This window comes from Coturnix japonica, chromosome Z, assembly GCF_001577835.2.
Source record: "Coturnix japonica isolate 7356 chromosome Z, Coturnix japonica 2.1, whole genome shotgun sequence".
NCBI lineage: Eukaryota > Metazoa > Chordata > Aves > Galliformes > Phasianidae > Coturnix > Coturnix japonica.
The window spans coordinates 62,525,021-62,546,364 of NC_029547.1; the positions used below are offsets into that span (position 1 = coordinate 62,525,021).

Below are 21,344 nucleotides of genomic sequence, written 5' to 3' on the forward strand. Positions count from 1 at the left end.
GTAACACATGGTAAGTATCAAAACTTCTTTTAAAATACATTTTTAATTAAAATATATATTAAAAAAAAGCAACAGAAACATAAAACTAGCAGATTGGATGGTTATGCTGCAGAGTTTCAGCACACAAAATCTGACTCATCTTACACAGCATGAGCTCATCCTTACATGCATTTTGAAGTTCATTTTGCCATGATGGAGTACTGAGAAATTCAGGCTGCCATTCTCTGCATCTGTCTCTAAAACACTGGGTTTCAGTGCTTTCTTGCTTTCTCAGGTAAAAACATACTGACAAATCCATGGGTATCTTATATAACTGATGAACACTGTAAGCTATTGGACCCTAACAAAAAATGATTTTAAGAGTATTTTCCAATACATTTGAATGCATTTTCCAATACATGTCACAAAAGCCAGATACATACATAAGAAAACCGGGCATTTCCAACTTCGTGGGCCTGGATGGGATGCACCCTCTAGTGGTGAGAGGGCCGGCAGAGCTGATGGTGAGGTTAACTTCATCATCCATGGTCGACTATGGCAACTGGGTACTCAAAGATGGGAGGAAGGCAGATGTCACTCCTGTCTTCTTGAAAGGCAAGAAGAAGACCTGAGCAACTATGGGCCAGACAGCCTCAGCTCAGAACGTGATGGAGCAGGTAACCTCAGGAGCATCTTGCAGGTATGTGTATGACTGGGAAATCATAAGGAGTAAACATCGTGTATTCTCCAAAGGAAAATCATACTCGACCAACCTGATAAATTTCAGTAATGAAGTAAGAGTTATAGTAAACAAGATTACATCAGACTGGCAACCAGTCACTAGGGGTTCCCCAACATTCAATTTTAAGGCAGTTTCTCTTCTGTGTTTCCATGTATGTCATGTACACAGGAGTTGAGCACACACTGAATTTGTGGACAGTACTAAATCAGGAAGAACTGCTGACTTTCTTGAGGGCAGTGAGACTTTGCAGAGGTCCTGTGGTGTGTTCAGTCCAGAGCACAAGGCTTAGGGAAGGCCTCTGATAATTGGCTGAACAGTTGGACTGTGAGGGCGATGGCCAGTAGTGCAAAGTCTAGTTGGAAGCCAGCAGTGAGTAAAGTACCCCAAAGATCAACACTGGGTTCACACCTGCTTAGTATCTTTGATGCTTCAGGTGTTAGGGTAGAGTGCACCCTATGTATATTCACAGGTGACATCGAACTTGTGGAGGACCTTACTTAACAGAGGGTTATGCTGCCATCCAGAGGGTCCTCGGTGTACTGGGGAAATGGGATGAAATAACCTCATGAAGTTCAGCAAGAAATGCAAAGTCCTGTTCCTGGGGAGGATCAACTCCAGGCATTACTGTGTTCTGAGGGATGCTCTAACTAGAGAGCAGCTTGGAAGAAAAGAACCTAGGAGTCCTGACAGACACCAAGTTAAATGTAGCTCAGTGATATGCCCTGCCCAGAAGGGAGGCCGCAACAATGATGAAGCCAGGCTCTTTCCAGTGGTGTCAAGAGACTGAATTTCCACTGGTTTAGACAAGGGGAGACGAAGGTCTGTTAAGTTAGAAGTCTGCTGCAGGAGATGGACCTTGAGCAGCTTACCCTGCTAAAACAAAGGACCTCATGTGAACACATCTGAGATGGCAGAATGCAAAGGCTTTACTGATCAGAAGGTACACTTAGCACTTCACACTGAAACCAGAAGCATGTAATGGTATCATGGTCATGCAGTAGAATACCCAGCTTAACAAGGAGTTGCCATATCCTGCCCTACAAAGAAGCTGCTATAAAATCAGAAAGGCAAAAGCCCAGCTTGAACTGAGGTTCTCACTGCCTTCTTCTCATCTGTCAGTTATCCTCAGGGTACTCCACTCCCTGACCTGGAAATCTTGGATGGAGCACAGATTAAACCCCCCACAATTCAGGAGGAAACCATGAGAGACCTACTACTCCACCTGGATGGACTACCACAGGTCCATGGGGTCAATTGGGATCCCGTCAATGGTGCTGAGGGAGCTGGTGGGGGTGATTACCAAGCCCCACAAGATTACATCATCTGCCAGTGTTTCAATTGGAGAGGTCCCAGAGGATTGGAGGCTACTGCCACCTACAAGAATGAACTGCATTCTTTTCTCTTCATCCAAATTCTACACTTTACATGAACTTCAAACATGTACATAATGCTTTCTCACACCCCAAATACTTCCAGAGCAATGAGCAGTCTCATTGACTATTATAAATCTGAATGACTGTAATTCTGTGGCAATTTTACCTCCCCCTCTGACAGACTTTTGTGTTTGTGGTGCTCTAAATGCATCAGAAACGAAACAACGTAGGCCTCACATTATCAGCACAGAGGTAATTACATGAGCAAGAGCAGCTGGCAGTTTGACCTACACTACTGTTGTGTCCAAAACAGCAGGTAGTCATTGTGCCCTGTAATAGGATTAATACTGATGGAAATATGATGTATCTACAACCCACTTGTCCTATTGAATTAGAGAGGCAACAAGCATAAAATGAGAGCTATTTAAGTTACATATGCATTATAAACAAACAAACAAAACCCAACCAAGCAAATAACAAAAAACAAATGACAACGACAACAAAAAGCCCCAGTGCCTAGGAGTAAATAAAGCCCATTGTAAACACATACCCCAAAGTTCAAGCTGAAATTGTGTTTTCCCATTAACGGTCCTTGGGACAGCCAACATGGCTTGAAAGCCCAGTAGTTGTACTCCTCTGTGTTTCTCTGTCAGAGGACTGTTTTATTTCCGTGCATCGTGTGCCATTCCTTAGCAGTGATTTTACAGCTCAGCACTTCTGGAAAGGCTGTTTGCAGTGAATACATGCTGAGGATCTTAAAAATGAGGGGATTGTCCTTCCTGAATTTTGGAACCACAGTACAAAAGAGCCAGGTGAGCAACTCCAGAAGCTAAATGGCCTTAACCTAATAGTCAGAGTTTGGCTTTTGCCTGCCAGTCTGTTTCCTTAGGTGTGTAGATATGAGTACTTCCACAGCCGTGAGATTAAGCTAAGGCAGTAAAGCTGCAGACATTTGACAGTTAATAAATAGTTATAGGTTTGAGCCACCTACCACTCTGCTCTCTGTCCCCCAGGCATACTGCAGTACAAAAAGACTGGGGCTAATGTTTTCCTGGAACATGGCTACAGGATTGCTGATCAGGGGTGTCAGACCCAAAGACAGAGGAGTATTCCTGGATGGAGAATTAATCCTTTCCTACTTTTATCAGGATCTGAAGAGCATGCAAGATTTTCTTCCATCTAGTACCACTGTTAGAGCGTTATCATCAGACCACTACAGCTCAAAGGCATGATAAAAGAAATTTCTCAGTCCACTAGCCAACATTACCTTTAAGGTAAAGATTTATGGATCTTTGTGATCTGGTGAGTACATTCCATTCTCTTGATATGCAGAATATAGAATCCAGAACTCAAGGCCAATGGCATCTTGGCTTGTGTCAGGAATGGTGTGGTGAGCAGGACTAGGGAAGTCATCCTGCCCCTGTACTTGGCATTGGTGAGGCCTCACCTTGAGTACTGTGTTCAGTTTTGGGCACCTCAATACAAAAAGATGTGGAGGTACTGGAGCAGGTCCAGAGAAGGGCAACGAGGCTTGTGAAGGGCTTGGAAAATCAGCTCCATGAGGAGAGGCTGAGGGAGATGCGGCTGTTTAGTCTGGGGAAAAAGAGGCTGAGGGGAGACCTTATCACCATCTTCCCGTATCTGAAGGGTGCTTACAGTGAGAGCGGGGCTGGTCTCTTCTCACTGGTGACAAGTGACAGGACGAGGGAAAATGGCCACAAGTTGCACCAAGGTAAGTTTAGGTTGGATGTTAGGAAACACTTCTTTACAGAAAGGGTAGTTATGTACTGGAATAGGCTCCCCTGGGAGGTGGTTGAATCGCCATCCCTGGATGTGTTTAGGAGCCATTTGGATGTGGTGCTCAGGGATATGATTTAGCAGAGGGTTTTTAGAGTTAGGGTACTATGGTTAGACTGCGGTTGGACTTGATGATCTTCGAGGTCTTTTCCAACCTGGGTAATTCTATTATTCTATAATTCTATCACCCTGCTGGCCACCCCTCTTTTGACGTAGCCTGGGATATTGTTAGCTTTCTGGACTGCAAGCACACACTGCTGCCTCATGTCCATCTTTTCATCCACCAAGACCCCCAAGTCTTTCTCTGCAGGGCTGCTCTCAGTGAGTTTTCCCAGTCTGTACACATCTGGGATTGCCCAGACCCAAGTGCAACACCTTACACTTGGCCTTGTTGAACCTCATTAGGTTCACCTGGACACACTTCTCAAGTCTGTCCAGGTCCCTTTGAGTGGTGTCCCTTCCTTCTGCTGGGTGAGCTGCACCACTTCACTTTGTATTGTCAGAAAACTTGGTAAGGGTGCCCTCAATTCCACTGTCTATATCACTGATAAAGAAGTTGAAGAACAATGGTCCCAGTTTGGACCCTTGGAGGACACCACTCATCACCAACATCCATGTGAACATAGAGCTACTGACCACAGCCCTTTAGCTGTGGAAATCCAACCAAGCCTTTATACACCAAATAATCAATTCTTCACATCCATGTCTCCCCAGTTTGGAAGTAAGAATGTGGTGTGGGACCATATCAAAGTCCTTCCAGAAGTCCAGGCAGATGGCATCACTTGCTCTTCTTTAGTCCTCTGATGACATCAGTCATAGAAAACCACAAGATAGGCAAGCCAGGATGCTGTTGGCCCTCTTGGCCACCCGGGCACACTGTTGTCTCATGTTCAGCTGAGCATCAACCAACACCCCCAGGTCCACTTCCTCTTCACAGTCATCCAGCCACTCAGCCCCAAGCCTATAGCACTGCATGGGGTTACTGTGGCCAGTAACAGTCACATCCACGTCCTTGTATATGTGACACTTGAACAAAATTGTATGGGGAGAAAGGAACCTGGTTTTTATCATTTATTTCCAATTCACTGCTATAAGAGTTACTCTCCAGTTTCTTTTTGTTTAATAAAAGGCAATAATGGCAGAATGTCACTTAATCAGATGTGTCTCTGTATATACTACCTTACAAATGGAAGATACATATATCCAAATTAACTACAAGCAATTATTTTGTCTATAAGCAGCCACTCAGACAGGGGGATGCGTAGATCTGGATTTCACCTTTTGCTGCTGATGCCTATGTAGTAACAACTTGCCCAAACACAGGAGCACAAAGTGACGTGATTGCCTTCTGGATCCATTCCTGACACCTTAAAACCATGCAGAGATACAATGCAGTGTTAAAGCACAAGGAAGCAAAAGAACCATCTTGTTTGTATTCTTCATACACAAGTTCCTGGGACTTCAGCCATTGCTGAATCCCATTTAATGAGAACAGATGAGTAATGTACCATTCTGGTTACCAAAAAGCTTGAACATAACCCAGAAGTTACTCATTTCCAAAATGTGAAATAAGACTTCCTTCAAACTCCACTTGCTTTGTGCAATCCTGGAAAACACCTTGGACGGAAGGAAATAATGTGGCCTTAATGCTGGAGAGCTCAGCACGATCGCTTCCAATCACCTCTGGGAAATGCAGGATTTGATTTACAGCAGTGTACAGAGTTTAATCAGCAAGCAACTTACACAAACAGCTTATGGTTTTGGAGGATCACAAGAGATGAATCAAACCCCTCAGCCATTTGATTAGAAAATAAATCATTTTCTATATTAAAAAAATAAAATAAAAACTGTTTATGGTGGCATTTGAGCAGGAGGGCTGCACAGGAGATGCGGCCTTTTTTGTTCCTTTCCTTTCTGCTCTTGGTAGCACCCCCACATTCATCTCCCTTCTCATTGACAACTAAGCCTCCTGGCTTGCCTGGTGCTGCTGCAGGAGCCAGAGCAAACCAGCAAAAAAGCAAAAAGCTTCAGGACAGCCTATTGGTCACCATGGCATGAAGAAGGAAGATCGCCTTTCCTAAGCATAGGCTAGAGGGGCAGCTATAACCACACAAAGACAAAACCCCTAACACTGACACAGCACCTGTTGCTTTGGCAGAGGGTTATCTATTCAGTGTCCTGCTCTACACCAAGGGCAACCAGATCAGCTGGCAGCTGGGAATGGTTTCCATCTGCCATAATGCCGTGCTGTAAAGGCTCAGATGAACTTTGCTCTGTACACACACACACAAAAAGTGCATCCCACAGTATAGCAGCCAAAAGCAGTGGGAAACAGAAAAAAAAGAAAATGTGGGTGCAGCTGTTTCTCCCCACAACTCTTCCTAATTAAGTCTAAAAGGTCTGCAAGGCGAGTCCTGCCCCATCTCTCTGAAACCAGCCACTACATGTGCCTGTCAGAAGCACTTCTCATACTCTGTTCTGCAAATAGATGCCTGTTAGGAAGCGCACAAACATAAACATGGACAGAAATGATCTAAATATCAAGTAATAAAAAGGAATGTTTCCAAACAGTGGAATTATGTCTGACATACTGTACTTCCACCAAGGATTTCTAAAACTGGCCTTGGTTCATGTGTGAGTCTGTTAGACTGCAGACATGAATGGGGCCAGCAATGAGAGAGCAAATGTCCTCTGGGTGCTCCCCCAAGAGGCTGAAAGGAGGTTGAAAATGGAGCTCTGGAAGTATCTCCTTTGCTCATTCATCATCACTGAATATATTCATATACTGCCAAACATGTCAATATACCACCAAATATGCATCAATATATATCAGTACTGAATATACCAATGTATCACCAAATATCAGGCACATGCTATTCTCATTCTTCCTTGTCTGACACAAAGCAAAGAGTTGCAGCACAGTGGTTGGACATGCTGTGGGAAGATTGGGGGCAGAGTCACTGACCAGGAAGGGTTGGTTTCATAGGTGTGCTTCTTTGACTTGAAACATTATTATTATTCCATATGGGTTAGCAAAACAAACAAGCGCAATAGCATGGTAGGCAGGCAGTGTGGATGCTGAAAGCAGAGTCCCCTTTGCCCATCCCTTTCCCAGCCATCCAATGCCTTCCTGCAGCACTCCCAGCACAGAGCTGGTCTAACACGCTATTTTGTATGAAGAGCTCAGCCAAATGAGCCGTAAAGCAGTGAGAGAGGCAGAAGTGAAGCAAGTACAAACCATGCACTCAGCAGCAATCAGACAGGTTGAGAACTGTCTGTTGCTCTCTTCGTGGACACTGTGATGAAGACCTTGTGTACCAGTACTGCAGAATGGCTCTCCTGAATGCTTGTCTCACCAGGACCAGAGAGCAGAGAGCAGGATACCTAAGACACAAATAACTTCTGCTCCTCTGCTGGCCCTAGGCTCCATCTTTGGCTTGCAGCTTCATCTCTACCTTCCTGAGCAGCCAGCCAGCGCCAGCCCAGAGACATCCCTGCTGTAGGAAGGATGGTGGGGACCTCCCAGCAGGCTGTATTCTCATGGAATGGCTGAATGGCTGGCTCCCCTCCCCTGATGCAAGGCATGAGGAGCAAGGATGAGGCTGGAGTATATCATACACATCCTCAGCTCTCTCCAGCTGGCTGCAGTGAGCTGACACTATGACTCAGGAAGAGGTGCCGTATCCCATCTGCTGTGACATGTGAGTGGGCATCATCTGTGCAAGCCAACCTGCAGCACAGCAGAGTTCATCAGTGGGCTCACTGACTCCACTGTGCACCTGCACAGCCAAAGAGAAGGGCCAGCAGCGCCTTGTGTTCTCCCCAGTCCTGGAAGAGCCCAGAACCATAAGCAGGGCCTATGCTGGACAACAAGTAAAGAAAGCAGAAATAAATGACTGTTGCACAAACAAAGTCTGGCTCTTAATTCCAAGCAAAGCTCACACAGACTCTGAGGGTGCAGCTGACAATGTGGTGGTATTGTGGTCTGCTGATCACGGATGCAGCCAGGGTCATGTCAAGTATACTCATCTAATAGAAACTGCACTGCCATCAATGTGTGCTGCCTTCTTGCCTCTCACAAGCACTGTTTGCACTTCTGGAGAGAGTTCTGCTGTTTGTTTCTCTCTGTTTTACTCTTCGTAACCAATGCCTTCAGCCCAGGTGCTGGTTCTGACCTGGCCATGAGAAGCTGCCCAGCTCCAGAGTGATGGAGGATGAATCGTGTCATGGTCCAGGCTGGTGGGGGTGGGCAGGGTCTTTGTGGGGACCAGCATTTCACCAACACAGTCATAACTCCATCAGTTCCTTTCATGGCATGTGTTTTAATTGCCACCAGCAGCAGTGGCTCAGTTCTGGTAAGGATTTGAAGGAAGATCATCTACAGCAGCTCCTGAGATAAGAAAATAACCTGATTTCCCCAGTGGATATCTATTTGCTGCGAGGAATATCAGGAACACAAAATCTCTGGCCATCTTCTAGTTTCGTTAAAGCTCTTTCTCAGGTGTGCAGCCAGAGGAGGAAACTCTCCTGCAATACCAGACCCCTGCAGGATTTGGTGAAAGTTAAAGGAAAGCACAGAGATGGCATTCAGGTGGGAAAATAAATGGGTTGTAGAGCAGAACCAGGGGACAGGGAGGGACTCAAGGGCAAAGCAGCACGTGTTGCATTGTCTCTTATCACCGGTGGTGCAGCTCTCAAGGCAGTACTGAGCTGCACAGTGTTATATGTTGGTCTGAAGTATCACCGTCATGCCGCCCACAGGGATGGCCCAGAATGTATGAAAAAGGAGCACAGCACATCTTACTAGCATACTGTTCCTACTGGTAAATTGATGCTTTCTCTGCCCTTTTATTGCTTCTATGAGTGCCCCTCACTGCCCCTCATTCCTCCAGGTGTTTCTCCAGCAGTCTGACATCATGGCCCATGTCAGCTTTGGCAGTCTCTCGTGCAGTACAATCTTCCTGGTCCTGATTTAGAGCAACCCATGTGGTTGTCCCTGCTGTAGATGCCACTGCTGAGGTACCCTGTCTTTTCACTCAGACACAGTATAGCCATTCCAATATCTGGCGCTGCTCAGGATACCAAAAAAGACTCCAGAAATGGGTAGGAGAAACATTTCCATATTATGCCCGTCCTGAAATAACCGTTCTGTCTGCAAATGAGTGAGAATGAGCTTTCAGATAGCACCTTGAAACAGACAATATTTATCATACAACATAAGCCACTGAGCAATATTTAGCTTCTCTATCTTGATCATTTGGGGCAGGAGTGAAACAAACAAACAAACAAATAAATAAATGAGAGAGGAAATAAAAGTAGCCATTTTTCTTTAAAAGCACTCTGTTAATAACACAGCTCTTGTCCTCAGGGCTGCAGACAGGGCTATTTCAAACATGTCTTGGCAGGCAATGAATTAGGCAATATGGAAAGGGTTACAGCATTGCTGGGACCTTTACTGAAGCTGCCTCTGGGACCAGGCCCTGGACAAAGGAGAAGGTGACTGCGAAGTAGTGAAGGCCTTGTGCAGGTCACCATTTTCACCTACATCACTGGGAAGACTCCAGACAGCTGGTGACAGCATTGGATAAACAATTAGCAACTAGCCTGTTCTCTGTTCCTCATTAAGCATATCCAAACACATCCACCAATGCCTCTTCCTTCATATGCCTCTTTTAGTGCCTCTGAGCAATATTTGACCTCTATGTCTTCAACTCAAAAAGGAGATGGAAGAACTGGAAAGGACAGAAACGTATGAAGGGATGATCAGAAGTCAGAAAAGTTTCTTCATCAGTCGGCTGTATGGAGACACGATGATGTGAAGAGATGACAAATATGAAGGCAGATCCCACCAGCTGTGAAAGGGAAAGAGATCAGCAGGCAAAGTCTGCTCATGCATCTCCCAGTGAAAGAGCAAAGAGGCAACGAACAAGACCAGCAGGTGGCAGCTTCACCTCCTTCACAAGGAGGCATTCCTTCTTAGCCGACATGGCTGAACCATGTGAGCCATTACTGTTAGACATTCCATCTCTGGCAGCTTTGCCTATCTCAAAAAAAACCATAGGACAAATTCACAGAAGTCTATGGATAAAGTCAAAGAGTAAAGCTACAAAATCCATACAGCAAATATTACTGTAGCTGGGAGGAATATACTCTGACTCAGCAAACAGCCAAATAGTGATGCAGAGCAGAGAGGTGTGTGATGCCCCTGCCCATGCTGAGCCATGCACAGAGAACTGCAGCTGCTCATTGCTAGACCTCACCTTCATGCAGCATCACCTGTAACATGTGCTGATGTCTTGCGGTGAGCCTCCACAAGCGTGCCTTTTTGTCCCCTCAGGGAGCTGTGTGTATTGGTACAATAAAGACAGATATAATATCTCAAAGCTGGCCACCCTTACCTCCAGGCAGCAGGTTGGCTTGTATCATCTAAAGATGTGTGCTGCTTCTGTGCTTCTGGCTGGAGACTGACACGTTCTTAACTGTGCTAAAGATATTCTCAGCTGAGGCCATTCTGCAAAACACAGATAACGTTTTGTGTGAAAAAAAGACCTCTTCGTGTGGAAAAGAGATAGCTGAGGGTGATCTGATTATAGCCCTCAAGCACCTAGAAAGCATTATAGAGCATTACAGAGCAAACAAGAGCCAGACTCTAACCAAAGGTTCCTGGTGATGGGGAGAAGAACGTGTGCACAAGGTGCAAGAAAGGGTTGGATGTAAGGAAAAACTGCTCATCCACGTTTAATCAAATACATGAGTGTTTTAGACAGAAGAACATCCTCTGTGTATGGCTGAGACATCAGCCCACAGACTTCTTGTGTGGTGTGGCACTCAGCCTTCAGCTCATGAAGAACCCTCGCTCTGCTGCCTGCCCTGCAGTCCTGGAAAGGATTTGGGAGATGCTGTATCTAGCACACATGCTGCAGTACCTCCAGCCACTTCTCTACCATCTTGCCTTGTGATAATCTGCATCAGGGATTCCCACAAATCTCACAGGTTTTGCCTTTTCCCTGGTTCAAACGATAGCCAGGCTGAAAACTGTTATTTCATACCATTTTGGAGGCTGTCTACTTGACACAGCATGTTCTGCTTTGGTTGTAGACCAAACTGAGTTTCATGCCCGCTGAGCTAAGTGTAAGACAAAGCATCCACATAACCTGGGCTGTGCTGACCAGTAAGCGGGTCGGAAGCTGTCAGCAGCCATCTGCAGGATCCTGCAGGCAGCAGCCCTCCAGTAGTGCCCTCTAGGGGATATTTTAGGGAAAAGAGAAGCAGCGTCTTGCTTTAAATGTAGGAATCCCCTTCCAGCTGTATTACAAGCTCAGTGTCCCATTGATGTACAGCAGGATCTGCAACACCAGGTCTACCGCAGCGAGGGACTCCTGTTCAACTGGGAAAGGTGGGAATAGGCAGTGACACTTCCTGTAGCCCTGACATAGAGCAGCTCCCGTGATTCAGCCCTTCTAAAACACGGGACAAATAATGCATACAGTTCTCCTCACACAGAGCTCAGACCCACGAGTTCAGCTGGATCTCTTCATTAAAATCTCCACATCCCCTGTAACAACATTATTTTTCTCTCTGTCTCACTTCTGCAATTTGCTTTTTCTGGAGGAAGTGAAAGGAGGCATACGCTGCTGTAAGACTCACAAGCCCTGAAGAGCATCTTCTGTCACTCAGATAAAACTTTATGAAGCTGAGAATGCATCAGAGAGCACTTTGTAAACACGGAGAGATCCATCCTTCTGCTTGCTTACTGACCACAAAGGTAACAATGACAGTCGTTCAAATAATGCACTTATTCATTTATTTATGTATTTATTGCCTCATTTCTCCAGTTTCTGGTCTGACTCAGTTACCAATTGAATTCAGAATAATTTAGCAGCTGAATGCACTGTGAGTTGGGCCTGATCTAACTACTCAAGAGCAGCCCAACTGTAATGTAAATTGTCTTTGACTCTCTTGCAACCAAGGAGTTCCGCTCCTTTGCTCATTTTAATGCAGCTGGAGATCTCAGAAGTGACAGAAATTGACCAGGGGTGACTGGCGATAAACAGAATTAAATCCAGCTGGCAACCTGTCACGAGTGGTGTTCCCCTGTGTTGGTGCTGGGGCCTGTCCTGTTCAATGTCTTTAGTGATAACCTGGATGAGGGCATTGAGTGCACCCTCAGTCAGTTTGCAAATGACACCAAGTTGGCTAGAAGTGTTGACCTGCCTGGGGGTAGGAAGACCTTGCAACAGTGGCCAAATGTTATCTTGTGAAGGATACTTTACACCCTGTGGATGAAACCAAATTGCCTCAGGCACAAATTCAGCACAGGATCTTCACCCAAAATCGTCATCTTGGCTGAGGTAATGATGTCATAATCCTTAATATTTTTATACAAGGCTCCCATATTTCTACCAGATGATATTTTGGATACATGTCATGCAGCAGTTGAATGGTGATCATTGTGTAGCCATGTGGATTTACTGAGCACACAGGGAGAGGTTTTACAGATGTGCCTGGGACACCCAGGACTGGCTGAGCACATGAAGGATGACTGCAGACACCAGGGACCAGGGCTTGGAATCTTCCAGGTCTTTAGGATCTAGTGGTTGTTAAAACAAAACAAAACAAAACGAATCTACACTTCTTGGTCCTTACTAAGGATTCCTGTATAGTAACAATGCATGCTGAGATACTTATTGCTAAGTTACACTCTTTGAATAGACTACCAGACACCCACAGATGCTGGAAAAAAAAACTAACCAAACCCACACCAGATTCTGTTTTTGGACTGGAAAAATTTATGTATGGGAAAATGAGGACTTGCTGAGGAATCATGATTCTAGCATCATTCCCCATATCTTGAGGTCTCTAGCATACAAGAAATGGTACACTGCCGTGGCTCACTTTGAGCTGCTCTCTTTTTCCACCCCTTAACAATCTGAACAGAACTGTGCTACACACTGATAGTCTGCAGGGATGGTGACTGAAAATAGAAAAGTAAAGCACCACCACAACATGCCCACAAACCACTTTATACAAGGGCTGCTCTGGAAGTAATGCCTCCTAATTTGTGATGTTGGCCCATGACATCAGAATGGATGTTGGTGGTACAGCAGTAGGGGTTGCACCTTCCCACCTATACTCCATCCCACACTATTGCAGTGTGACAGATGGCAGCAGAGAAGCAGTCTGACTGATGGTGTGTGTACAAAGAAATTATGTGCTTTTCTGATCTGTCCACCTTAAAAGACCTGTATTTTTAATCAAAACACGTCATTATAAAAGTCTACAAAATGCACTTCAACCAAACAGAACTTAAACTGTTAAGAAGAAACTGTGCCAACTGCAGCGAATGCACATTTTGGAGCAGCATCATGTCTGCCAGGGCAGCTGTAACATGGCAGAGCAGCACAGCACTGCCAGCCCTTGGAGAGATGCAGATGCTTCTGACAGCAGCATCCCAGTGCTGTGCCATGGTAAGAATGGCTCTGTCTTCACCTCTCTGTCGTGTCGGATGGCAGCGCTGCCCTGTGGGAAAGGCTCCCAGCTCCAGAATGACACAGCTGCGGTTTGGGCTAATTCAGGAGTACGGTGGCTTTTGCTGCAATAGTTACATCTCAAGGCTACCTCCTTTCATTCTGAGAGGAAGAAAAAGCATCAGCCATGAGCTGGCTGCCTCATTCAGAACTGCACAGCATGAGCTGCAGCACGAGTAATCTCATCCACTTCATTTTCTGCAGAGACAAAACTCCCTCCCTCTAATCTTGATAGTTTCTTGTCAGTAAGTGTGAACATCCAGAGAACCAAACCATTATTTGCATCTATCTTTCAATAAATGACAGATTCGGAGGAACATGATTTAGAAGAGATAGAATAAGATAAAAAAAAAAGGGAGGAACTCAAAGGTCTGTGCGATATGTAAAAGGCATTCCTGCACAATGCAGTGGGTGGTCTGCTTGGAAGTTGTTGCGGTTTCAGCACACATCGCACAGGGCACTGGCAGCGTGCATACAGATAGGGCAGCCTCACAGCATCACACTGCTCAGCCTTGGCTGTACCAAACATGAAAACTCTTGTTATGTTTGGAAGAGCATTGCTTTTGTCTCAAATGCAAAGCGTTTTAGTAGGAAGCTCTTAACTTCAACGCTTGCAGCTCAGCTAAATTAAAGCCTTTGTTGTTGTCTTTGCTGTTTAAAAAGCACAGTGTACTGAAGACGTAGGGCAGAAGACCCTGCTGGTTTAGGCAGCCCCCAGTCAGAGGGATCACACCTGAGTGGGGCACGCACGGCCAGGCGCTGTGCCCGGCTTAAATAACTGATGGGGTTCGACTCTCAATTCACTCTCATTCCTACGGCGCTGGAATCCGTCGTCCCAGTTCCTCAGAGGACGAAAATGCAGCAGCGTTCACCCGGATACACGAGCACCCTCTGGTGGTCATTAACGCGGAAATTAATTAAAGCAAACAGTTAATGGCTCTGCTGCCTTACACGGAACACTCTCTGAGTCCATATGAATATGCACGCGCGTGCGCTGTGCGCTACCGGTGCTTTACTCAGCACAGCGGCAAGGCTGTATGTTGTTTATTCACTAAAGCCTCTATTGATTAAATCAAAGTAATACTCGCTAAACTAAACTATAGGGCAACAGTCGTGAGATGTAAGAACAGTTATAAGAACAAGATGGGTACATTTAGGTAACTTACAGGCAGCTCTGGTCAAGTTACCTGTGCTATCTTTGTGCTGAATTACAGCAGCAGAGTGCCGGGGTGTGAGGTGCAGACTGAGGCTCCCTTCCCAAAAGCAGAAGGCTGGGAAGAATCGTTTGAATGAGAAGCAGCCAGAAAGCATGCTGGGATTTCCCGTGTGAGCGCGTGAGTCAGCACGGCTCCTGTGCCACGTGAGGAGCTCTGCCAGCGCCGTGCTGTCCAAAGGAATAGACAAAATGAATGAAAAATAAGCATTTAAAAACACACATTTATGTTATTGGGGTGTTAGGGCTAAAGCTGAGCTTGTATCTCTGCTCTGCAGTGGGAAGATCACTCCCATTGACAACAGGCCTGGGAAAGCATGACATGGGGTAAAGCAGCCATGCTTTGTAAGGTACCAACAGAGACAGCTTTGCTCAAAGGTGGGGCTGCAATGCAGATATCTGCTGGAGCCTGCGGACCTTCGAGGTGATCCCTATGGGCTGAATGGCACAGAGCAGCTAATGAACACATTGGGTGTTGCCAACAACATCTTCATCTCCGTCTGTGACCACCTACCGCTTTCACAGGAAAGCTGTAAATAAACGAATGAATAAACAAACGAGAATCTCATCAATACTACAGTGACAGCGCTGATGTATATGCGAAACTCGGGACCCCCTGCAAACTTCAGAACAGACGAAGCCAAACGAAGTTCTGTTTCAGAAACAAACAACAAATAAAGTGATTTGAGGAAGACACGAACTTTGTCAGGCCATAGCCGAGGCTGCCGCCGTGCTACAGAGGTTTATCACCGCATTCCTCGCAGCGTGAGGCCGCAGGGCCAGGCCCGGCACAATGGTGGGCAGCGGCGTGTGACACGGAGCGGGCAGATGTGCGGGGAAGTGTGAATGCCTTCGCTCAAAGGCGAACCGTTCCATTGCCTCCGCATTCAAACTGGGGGTTGAAAACAGCGAGCCTTTGACCCCTGATGTAATTAAAACTTTGGCTGAGGGAAACTGTAGTCTCCTGCAACAAAAGCGGTGCGCTTTCGCAAGATCTCAAATCTGCCCGGGAAGAGACAAAGATTCCCCTCCCCCCAGCGCTCCCTTCCCCCAAATGGCCCCGAGCCCCGGGCAAACGCTGGACGTACCAAAACCTTCTGAAAAAGGGCTCTGGAAAGCGGCAGAGTTCAGCGTACCTACGCCACAAAGAAAGGCAACCCAGGAAGGAAGCCATGTCTGATACAAATGGAAGGATCTCTTCTTTATCTTTCCGCTCGGGGCAAGGCACGGAGCAGTCAGGAACACTTAGACGGAGGGGAATTAACACACCTATAGTCTCAGACATGTAAGAAAGTAGTCAAGAGCATCACTAACTCCTCTTCCATTTTTCCTTGCCAACTGTTTTGGTTTAAAAAGGAGTATCAGAACCTTTGAAACCCCCTCCTTTTTTTTTGTCCCAAGGAATAAATCTGTTAGTGCTACATGTTGAAGTGCTATGGTGGGTGCAATTCCTCCCCTCCCAGCACAAACAACCTTTCCCCTAAGCAAGCAAAACAAAGACGACAAAACCAACTGACCCAAGGAATTCAAAGCAGCGACTTAAGACCCCGATCAATAATTATTGTCAGGTCACACACAGAGGACACACTCAGATCACATTTAAAATTCGAATGTTGTGGATGGCGTGGCACCTCAGAAGTGCCTCCTGCTAGCCCTGCATTGCTAGCAGTTCCAAGCCATATGTTGGTTCCACATTTTTCTCACAACTAGGTTGCTGTGAGCCTAGAATAAATGTAACACGTTACATGTTACCCAAAATACGTAGGCCAATTATGAAGATCAACTCCACATCCCCATTCTCTCCTCCTTCAGCACAATGAATCAGCCACGGTTCCTGGTAGCATCATCCATCATGAAGAGCAGAACCAGGCCCTGGATTGCATGCAGGAGGAAATCACCAAGATCCGATCAAACCAGTGCACAACAGGCACCAAAACGTTTTGCAGAGGTTTGTAACTATTGAAGGAGACTCATCTCTCTGAAATCCTGGGAACTGAGATGTGATTTTCTTGCTGCAGACAACTTCTTCAGCCATCGCGTGGCTTTCTCTTCCAGCTGCTATGCACATTAGAACAACTAAGGCTGACTTGGAATCACAGAAATGAGCTCTTTATGGTATTGCTAAAACTGAGAAAAAAAGAAAAAAAAAAGAGCATAATACTTTGAATCACGTGAAACATAAACCTGAAGTTACTTTATACATACTTACATTTTCAATCTCCTTAATTACTTCAGGAAGATCAGAAGTCTACACTTTATTCCAGAAAACTCGGCCTTTCACCATCAGTACGGCCAGATCTCCTGTTCCAGAGAATAATATAATAGATGATGTATTGATTTTCTGTCTCAGAAATGCCCGAGCTCCTCTTAATAGAAAGAAAAAGGTAATTAAAGAATTAGGCAAAGTTTCTTAAGGTTTCTGTGTTGCTATGGGAAAGGTTCCTGCATGCATTAAGTAACTGACAAAATAGGAATATTGATGGGGGGAAAAAATGCGTTTGTTCACACATCCCTTTCAAGTGATATGTGAATATTCCCGCAGAACAAAACAAGCCGGGATGTAAAAGCAGAGGTTGAGTGGTGCTTTAAGGACAAAAGGGTCATTAGCAGGGTGCTGCTGTTAAGGAATTCCAGCCCGATGGCTTTCTTTCTTTTTTTTTTTCCCCCCTTTCCTCTTTTAACTTTATTGCTCAACTCTGAATTCACAGAATTCGTGGCAGTTAAGAAATGGTCTTCAAACCTATTTCTGTGACGTTGTCTACGGGTCCTGGGTGAGGCAAGGAAAACCTCACGGTGCCTTAGTTTGGGGGGGCGGGGAGGGGAAGAGGGAAAAAAGCATTCTTTCCTACCTTCCTGCTATTTTCGTTAGTCTTCGCATTGAAGAGGGCATCAAAAAAGATGTTGAGCTTCCTAGTTCTGTGTTCGTTTGTTGTTTCGCTACATTTTCTCACTCCCTTATGTGGATGGAAGACGCAAAATCCTGGAGGAGCATTTCTTTTTCTGGACTAACCAACTCGCAACAGAAATGTGCAGTCAGCTTTTTGGTGACCTCTGACACCGTAAAAAACAGCATTTTTCATCACAACTTCACATTTTCGTACTGGCACACATAAAGTCAGTGACTGCTGTTGGTATTAAAGGTCATTAAGAGTTCTGTTCATGAAAAGTAACTTACCAGAGAAGTCACGTGCAACACTAAAAAATAAAACATTTACATTCTAATTTCTCATCCTATCGCGTTCTGCAACTAGAAAATAACAGTAAACTAGCATGAAGACATCCTGTCCGGGAAGAATGTCGGGTTTTGTCTTTAAACATTTGCACTTCAATTCTTGCCTACCTGTTCCTTTCAGATGCGTCGCTCAAGCACTCAACACTTCTCCATTATCTATCTGTTCAACCGGGACGATCTACATCAGCTGGGAGACGATTAATGGAGCACGGAGACAGGTCGCATTACTATGGAAATCCCCTCCTACAGATAAAGAACAAATGAGGAAATCTCGCAGGGAGATGAGAATCAATTTACCCCGCGTGCCCCACTCTGTGCACCAGGATGACTCAGTGCGGCTCTGACCCAGGCGCTATGGCAGAGGTGGGCGCAAGCAGAGCAGTCGGGCACAGAGGCAGCTGAACTCCCTTCATTTCCTCCAGCCCTCATGCTTCATTTTTCACCAATAATGCTCTGCCATTTATTAATTATTTTAGGGTAGTGCCAAGAAATAGGTGCATCAAACTAAAAACCCAACGGAAGCCTCATCTCATAGGGCACGGTATTTATTTATTTTTTTTTTGCCTCACGTCCCCAAGGATGCAATAAATGTCTTCTCTCCAATAAAAAACGTTTGAAATCATTGGGCAAAATCCAATTCCTTAGTCATGCTAAGAGGAAGCAGCCAACCACTTAATCAGCCTGTGCATATTGGCCGCTCAGCTGCTGACTGCACAACTCAAATGCGGCTAAAATTCATGCATCCACCTGAGCCATCAGAGGGAGAGGGGAGAGATTTTTCTGCATTGCCACTCCCTTCAGTAGACCGACCCAAGGAAAACGAGATGACTTTGGGTGTTTCTCGTGGAGGATATATTTTCACTCAAGGACAAATAAAAGGTTTTGTTGCAGATATGCAACCGCATGCAGATTGCTATTAATACTTTCTGGACACAGGAATAAATATATTGCGAGGGGAAATGTAAATGCAGCACAGCAGCTGCTCCGCAAGTGACTCCCAGTACAGATGAACCCATCACACATGGCTCCAGATAGTAAATATCAGCAGAGGCTGATTCTCAGAGAATAGGAGGAAGAGGCACACTGACTGGGATACCAAATCCGCTCAGCCCTGTTTCCTCCACTGGCCACAGGCAAACACAGAGGGAAAATGAAAAATGAGGCAAGTCTGAGCTTCCTCCTCTGCAACACTCCCACAGCCCCCAACTATTTCCAGCACAGGGAGACTGCTGCATCGTCAGAGGGTGCTCATTCACTGACTACATGGGCTCTCCCCATTGCCTGGACAATCTTGCCATGCCCCAGAGAAACACCTTCTATCTGCAGCCTGCACTGAGTAGAGATGTGGTGTGCATTGCTCCCATGGCACTGTGCAAGGGGGACCTTCTAACAAGGCTTCCTACCACCGCACACCAGACCACACATACTTGGACAGCCAGTCCAGTCCATTCTCTTTGAGCCCTTGGGATGAGTCAGGCCTTAGGCACATCCTTTCCAAGTAATTCATTTTCAGGGTGCAGGGCCCAGACCTACCAAACTGCTTTTCATGAGAGGTTCAGATACCAGTTAGGTACAGTTAGGACTAGGCTTCCCCATGTACATCATTTATCTACCCTACTCTTTTTTTACTGCCCAGATACCCACAGTTCTTCACAGATGACCCTCGTCCTTGACAAGGGTAGTATTGCCAGCAGACAGGTTGCAGTGCCAGCTCCACAATGGTTGTGCTGCCAGCAGGCACTGCTGTCTTACTGCTCACCCTTTCTCTCCTCCAAGAAAATGCTGAGTTGTCAAGTGCCGTTTGTGAAGCTGCTTCCCCACACCCAGCTGCTCACTGATGCTCTATTCCATGGCCATGAGTTAATGCATGCTGATAAAGGACATCCACAACTGGCTACCAGCAGCCAAGTAACCACAGCCATAAACTGCCTGGCATACCATACCTGAAGAACTATCTAAGTGTGGTCAACCTAATGATGGTATGGTTTGATTATTGGGTGTTCCTGCGTGGCAGTAGGAGTTGGAGACACTGACCTTTATGGGTCTCTTTCATCTTGGGATATTCCATGGTTCTGTGGTTGCCTCCCCTGTGAGGACAGGCTGAGAGCTGGGGCTGTGCAGCCTAGAGAAGAGAGCTCTCCAGGAGAGCTGAGTGACCGCTCAGTATCTACAGGGTGGCTGTAAGAAGGAACGGGACAGCTTCTATAGCAGGGCCTGCTGTGTCAGGACAAGGGGAAATGATTTCAAACTGAAAGAAGGGAAATTTACATTGGATATAAGGAAGGAGTTTTTACAATAAGAACAGTGAGGCACTGGCACAGGTTGCCCAGAGAGGTGGTGGATGCTGTGTCCCTGCAGGCACCCAAGGTGGAAAAAGTATGTTTTTTGTGTCTTAATATCAAAAGACATGTGATGCTGTGTCCCTGCAGGCACCCAAGGTCAGGGGATGGGGCTTTGAGCACTGATGGTGTCCCTGTTCAGTGCAGGAGAGCTGGACTAAGTGAGATGCCCTTCAAAGGTCTCTTCCAACTTAAAGGATTCGATGATTGCATTATTATTAACTCATGTGCAGCCCCTCAGATTGCCCAGATCCTGAGGGAAGGGAAAACCCATGGAGCACTGCTCTTTTTCCTCAGTCAAGCCCTGTCTGCACTGCAAGGCCTATGCTGTTTAAGTGCCTTGCCTCTCCAAATTTGCTTTTGTTTATGGATTCTTCTAATCCTAATGCCGATTTGGTTGCATAACAGCAATATCCTCCTATGCTCAAAACCCTCTAATGGCACCAAACGCAGCTTCAGCTCGGGGAACAACACAAAGAGCAGGGCTCCAAAGTTCACTTCTCCCGGCTCTTCGGCTCGGATGGGACGCGGGAGGCATTAACGCGATAAGGCGACCACAAGAAACGCAAACAGATAGGGCTGTTTTCAAACACTCTGCTGATAGTTCTCGAAACCCGGCGGTTGTTTTACAAACAAAGAACTCCCATTTCCACATCTCAGTGCCAGCACGGCGCTCAGCCGAGCTAAATACCTGCAGAATACCTGCTAAACACCGCGGCGGCCTAAAGCAGCGCAGCCCAACGCCTGCTGACGGCGGGGCCATTTCCTGAGGGGGCAGCGCCAACATTTACATGCGTTCAGCTATTGAGTTCGCTCCCGCCCCAGCCTGCCCGGCTGGGAGGCACCGGGACATGCCCATTGCGGTACTTTCCGGCTTCCTGCAGAAAAACCAGCGTGCTGCAGGCAGGCAGAAAGGCAGGCAGGGGATGACTCGGCGATTCATCGCACACAGGAAGGTTGACGGGATGTGCACCACAAAATGTCGGCGCTGCGCTGAGCCCGCGCCCATCGCTCACATCGACACTGCGGGACGGAGCCGGGCCGGGCAGGTAATGGCGGCCGTGATGTCTGCATCGTGCTCAAGGACACGGCAGCGGGTCGGGCCGTGTTAGTTATGACAAAGCCGGGAAGGGTGTGGGGCT

General features: G+C 46.3%; 1 long non-coding RNA gene across 5 annotated transcripts; it reads right to left on the reverse strand.

Moving 5' to 3' along the window:
* Positions 1-4,269: 4,269 nt before the first annotated feature.
* Positions 4,270-21,251, reverse strand: LOC107306654. 5 transcript variants are annotated; one of them, XR_004305645.1, is made up of 7 exons: positions 20,905-21,251; positions 17,481-18,106; positions 16,841-16,932; positions 15,768-16,758; positions 14,606-14,802; positions 10,290-10,402; positions 4,270-9,743 (listed from the first exon to the last, which is right to left on the reverse strand). It is a non-coding gene; the product is annotated as an uncharacterized LOC107306654 (long non-coding RNA). The 5 variants fall into 5 exon arrangements; XR_004305644.1 differs by lacking the exon at positions 20,905-21,251 and adding an exon at positions 19,898-20,412; XR_004305646.1 differs by lacking the exon at positions 20,905-21,251 and having other exon boundaries at positions 17,481-17,644; positions 17,972-20,412.
* Between the last annotated feature and the right edge of the window lie 93 nt (positions 21,252-21,344).